Below are 6000 nucleotides of genomic sequence, written 5' to 3'. Positions count from 1 at the left end.
AAAGAGAACTCTGCTCCGCCGGGACAGAGACTCTGACCAAGGACATCTGAAGACTTCAGCTGCCAGGATCGATTGCTACCGGGTGTGAGTTGAACTGCCCCCCAAAAGCCTCATTTAGTGGAACTAGTGGAACTAGTGACACAGAGTAGGTTAGGACTGATTTTAATTTGATTCTATATTGCTACGAATTGTAATCTCTGAACGAAACTCTGCTTGTCACTTACCCCTGCTAAAGCTTGCTTAATAAAATACATACTAAAAATACCAATAGAGTTTGTGGACATTGAAATCAATTAAGTCATTGATCATTGAGGGATTCTTCTGATTTAAGTAAAATCAACATGCATGATTCTAGAAATTTGGTAGCTTCGTACTTTCCTTTGGTGAGTAATAAAATAATGGCCCTGGGACTTAAATCTAAGTCACTAAATCTAATCTAGATTTAGTGACAAGTGCACGTTATATTTTTAGGAGAAAAGCTACCGTTAACAGGAGTGGTTGTTGAAACTACGCAGCAGTGAGGGCTACTCTGCTGACTGTTTCTCAACTGAAGAGGGCCATAACTTCTGGATCTGAAGGTAGTTAGAGCTAGACGAGTTTTCTCCGCCGCCAGTTTAAACAGAATTTCTCTAGTAAACCTACGGTAGGGTAAGACCCGGGTTTCAGGGATTTTCCGGACCTGTTAGATAGAGAACTGGCCAGTAGTCAGTCGGTGGTGAGATTAGGGTGTGGCTGGCTATTGCAGAATAACGAACACACTGTCACAAACATAACACCCGTCATCCAACTTTTAAAGCAAATTCTCATTAAACTTGTCATTATTTACTGAATGACACTTCATGACACTGTTGGTGTGCTCTTAACATGACTGAGGATCAACGACAGAACATTCCCATTCACTGCACCTTACAGAAACCTACAATAAAGAACAATAGAGCAATTAAACAGCATTTGTATTTGAAAGAGTACAGAAAAATGGCAAATAAAAAAATAATACAATATCAAGACGTTGTGGACTCGCCATGTATGTGACATCATCAGAACTGATGATAATTGGGACCGGATGCCTGGGGTGGAAAAACATTTCTAAGTGTCTTCTTTGCCTGTTTATGTTAGAAGTAGAAAAAAAATAGTCAGCAATATCAGAGTCAGTTGATGTTGGCATTAACTATGAAGCTGTTTTAAATGTGGACTTAAGGAGACAAACTACCTTAAAAGCTTTCCATCCATGATCTGAACACACTGATCCTTGCAGGGTGGCGAGGGGGGCTGGTGGTGACCATCTCTAGCAGTCATCAGCTGAGAGGCAGGGTTCACCCTGGACAGGTCACCAGAGAGAAGCTAAGCACACCCTTTGCTTCAATCAAATTTGACAGGTGGGCGGGACTTCCGGTTTTATGAGGCGGGACTTCCGTTTTTTTCAGGCGGGACTACCGGTTTGGGGATGGGGTGGGGAAGGGGTCAGTGTGGGGTCCGGAAGTTCGAGGAGGGGGTGAGTGAGGGAGGGGGCTCAGTGGGTGGTCCGGAAGCGAGAGTTATAAATAGGGTTAGAGAATACAGCGCTCTACTTGTAGCGTTTTCTACAGAAGTCATCATCAACAAATTCATCCTCTTACTGAGGGTCAAGAACCACCCCTCATATATGAAATCCCGATGTGTACCTGGAATCGGACCATGCAGAGGATAATGCTGGGGAGGGGTGTTCGACCTCTGATGCACCTGGTCCGTCGACTGAGTCTTCAAGGGGGCTCTTGACGAGTAGATAATCTATTCTATGTGAGACCCTGGTGTCAATCTCTGAGTACTCACCTCGTCTACAGGATGCTCCTAAGAAAAATACATTTTATGTGTGTCGGGTGCAGAGGCCGTCTTTTTTTGAGAAACTGAAAGAAGACTGGTCTTTGGAGCCTTATGGGCTTTGGGGGTCATTCGGCTATGTTTTTCAGTATGGGGAGCTTTACCTGTACCAATTGGATAAAGATGAAGAACTCGCACCGCTAACGGCTACGTGCAGCCTGACCTCCAACGATTGGGCTGTGTTAAAGTATACAATCCCCTACTTCAGTGAAGCTGGTGAGTCAGTCATGGAGCATGATAACGAATCTTCATTATCTGTGGAAACCTGTTCAGCTCACGACCTGCAAAATGCGGCAGAAAACAGTGTTTCCTGGGCGATGATGAAATAGCCAGCGGTGCTATTCTCATTAGCGCAAAATGAGCGTCGAGAAGTACCACAACAGGTCGGTGGACTTTACAAGCAAGCTGACAAACCGGAGTTACCAGATTTGTTTGTTTTGGAAGCTATCAATCTAGATGTCGGTGACAATGCTGGCTGTACCGCTTGATGTCAGGTCAGAAATACGATCCCCAACTTCCATCACTTTCTGAGTCCAGTTTCGAAACTCTCGTTCTTGGTGCGAGATGTTATCGGTGAAGAAAAAATTGGAATTGGAACTCCCTGTTCTCTCACAGGGTCCTCTTCTGAGGACAGCTCCACCCCCTATGGGGAGTGGTTGTTGAGGACACCCCCCCCCCCCCCCCCCCGCTGTATATATGAACACGGCCTCGAGGTTCCTGACACACATTCCTCATTTTTCTTCCTGCCTGAGACTACCGCCGTCGACCTGCGAGAATGGATGGAGCGCACGGATGAGCATTCATCTGTGCTGGGATGAATGCTCTCAATCTTCAGGGAGTCTGTTCTCTCCCGCATCCCCCGGAAGCTACTACATGGAGCCATATCATCCACCTTCACCGGTCTTGTACTCCTCTACCACCTCATCTCCAGCGATCTCTCCTACACATTTTTTAATGTCTACCATGCCGGATTATGGTATGGACACCGGACCGCTTCACTCTACCCCTCAAGCGACAGCAGAGCAGGAGGAGGTTGCAGCGCTGGTTAGTGGCTACTTCGGATCTTAACCGACGCCAGCCGTACGGTACAGAGACTGGACTGCTCGAGTCTACCCTTCAACCGGTAGCAGAGCAAGCTAGCGGCTTCTCCAGATCTCCACCACCCCCTCCAGCTTCTCCAGTTTCACATCAAGATGAAGTTGATGGGTGGTTGTCAACTACGCTCATCAGCGGCGTAAAAACAGCTTTACTTCATTTATTCAATATCACCTATTTGAAACACCTCAAAGAAACCTGTTATGGATGTATAACCGACCACCCGAGTCAAAAACAACATCAATGCCTGGAAATGCCTGAGGAGGATTATTACCAACTCCACTTTCCCCGCATCACACCACGACTCCTGACTCGTCGTTTCATTCCAGCTGTTCAGTATCTGTTGAGGCAATAGTGTATACATGTACAAGATCCGGTCGTCAAGATCATCGCAGAGACACTTTTACATGAAGTGAAATCGGCATTCAGGATCCAGACAGCAATTGCAGAAATGTATGAAGGCGTGATGAAAAGCTCAAAGAGCTCCGCTCTGTTTCAGAGTGCTACTCTCAGGATGATAATTAACCATTCAAGAGGATTTACACTACAACGAGAACCTCCAACCACTACATGATCTTACAACTGAAGAAGTTCTTACTGTGGAACAGGAGGGAAAAAGTATCATCACTGATTCATTTGTGCAGAGAGATGAGTATATGCATTGAAAAATCTACACCAGGGACAGTTTTTGGACAGTTTTAATTGAGACATCAACACACAGCTCTAATTTAAGCTGAGAGGAGAGTGCTATTTTTTATTCTTTTTTAATCTCCTATTAACTGGATGTTTAACATTAGCAACACAAGCATAACCATTACATTTAAACCTGCTACGTACACAGGGCAAGACACTACTATTGACTGTTCTATCTGATTGATCATATTGCTTTTAAGAGTTTCATATAACACAACAGACAGCACAAACACTGAAACATAAAAGGCAGAATGGTGGAACTCACCCAGACACTAAGAATTACACAAGATCCAGGTGGACTTGCAAACCAATCTTCCTTTAAAATCAGATGATGAGATCAAGGGCTGAGAAAGTAAAGGAGTGTGGTGACCACATAAACAAAGATACACTCAGAATCAATTAAAAACCATTAATGTTAATAATAAGAAAATACTGATGGCACAAAAATGGTTGTCTTTTTATGACTTGGGTCTTATTTAAAAACTTTGGATCTTAACAACGCATATGACATCACAGGATGAGGCACCATGTTACTTAATCACAGGACATATAAATGCTTAACACTGTTACTCATTTCCATCCAGTTTCCAACTTTAACAGTAAGCGTTAACTGGAGGTGTTGCACAATAAGTCTTATAGCATCCACAAAACCTCTAGATCAAACCTCTAGAACAACTGTCTTTGAAAGGCATATAGAAGACAACTGTCCCTTCCAATGACTGGAAAGTAAAAGTAAACATTAGATTATGTTAAAAAGTAACTTTTTTAAATAATCAAAAACTTTTTCACGGTGTAAAAACATTTGTAAAAATGTGAGCATTAACAGAGGTAAAAATATGCCATTCACCAAAAAGCATACCTTCAGTGAAGTATGTTTGTTTTATTTTTACTTCAGTGAAGCTATGCAACTCCCCTGATCAAAGACTGGGGCAGGGGGGTTTCATAAAGTGGCTCTCAAAATCTACACGTTAAAATGTGTTTAATTTCTGCTTCAACAGTGTGTTATTTTAAGCCTGTAAACCCCTAACCAACTAGGCTATAGAACTTTTTGTTATTTCAGCTTTCCCTTCAAACAGATTTGTTTGTTTTTTAATTGAATGGCTTAAGATAAATTACCTGAGGAAAACATTCTTAAAGGGATCCATGATTAGTCGAACATGTTCGTCTAAATATATTGTAATTTTCCTATTAATTACAAAATTGTTGTTTGTGATATCAGACACGACTTCCAAAGGACCTAAGTGCATTTCTCTCCAGAAGACGAGTCATTTGTACGAGCAAAACTGGCAATGGCTCTAACAGGTGGTCGTTACCTTCACAAGCTAAAAACAAATGCCATGCCGACATTTTTTAACCAAAAAGCGCCTAAACCCCGCTACCACCAGCTAGTGAGCTAAAGATGATCGGAGAAACATTGATGTGGAGCAATGGAACCTATTTGAAATGCTACTGCTACTACTGCAGGTACTGAACGAACTGACACTGGACTGAAGACTGGTGTCAGACCAGATCTACAGACACTGGGAGAAGCATCAGAGACAAGCGGTACTGGGAGCTCTTTTAGATGATAATGGAGCTATTGCTACTGCTGCTGGTACTAAATGTGAAACCACAGACCGACACTAATATGAAGATCGGATACAGAGTTATGAAACTACTTACTGGATCACCACCAGAGGTACGTGTCATTCAGTGTTTCATTTATAAAGCTGAAGGTGGCAGCAGCAGCAAAACACCAACTCTTTCCTCTTCCTCTGTTTGCTCCTCCTTACCTTCATCTTGTGATTTCTGGATTCCTATCGATTTCAATGCGCTCCAGTTCAATTTGAAAAGACTTAATGACATTACTCATCACTGTTTTGGTTGGACGAAGCTATGCCAAGTAGACTTCATTTACCCAGAATGTATTGCAGCGTGAACAACATGGTGATGTGACAATATTTGATTAAAATTTATAAAAATTATTCAACTATTATTAGTGTAAATCTGTATTTTCTCTTCTTTCTTATGCACTTCTTGTTACTGTGCACTATTTTATTTTTATATTTGTATCATGTTCGAATAAAATTTCATTTCATTTCATTTCAGTGTACTGTTTTTACATCTAAAACAAAGTTTATTATTACAGCTAATCAAGGATCCCTTTAAGAGCCACTGTTTCAGCTAACTGTACAATTTTCAAATCCATTGTTCAGCCAACTCACGTGGACATGTTTAAATATGTCCACCTTTATTATAAAATATTGAATAAAGTTGGGTTTGCCATCTACATTCCAACCTCATCACTACACTCCCATGTTGTTCAACAGGTCAACACTTAAAGGGAATGATAGCCAGTTATCATTCCCTTAATTG

This window comes from Poecilia mexicana, unplaced genomic scaffold (genome assembly GCF_051168715.1).
Source record: "Poecilia mexicana isolate PSO_F unplaced genomic scaffold, ASM5116871v1 scaffold_11, whole genome shotgun sequence".
Classification (NCBI taxonomy): domain Eukaryota; kingdom Metazoa; phylum Chordata; class Actinopteri; order Cyprinodontiformes; family Poeciliidae; genus Poecilia; species Poecilia mexicana.
The sequence above is the reverse complement of the archived record's forward strand: the minus strand, read 5'-3'. Positions refer to the sequence as shown.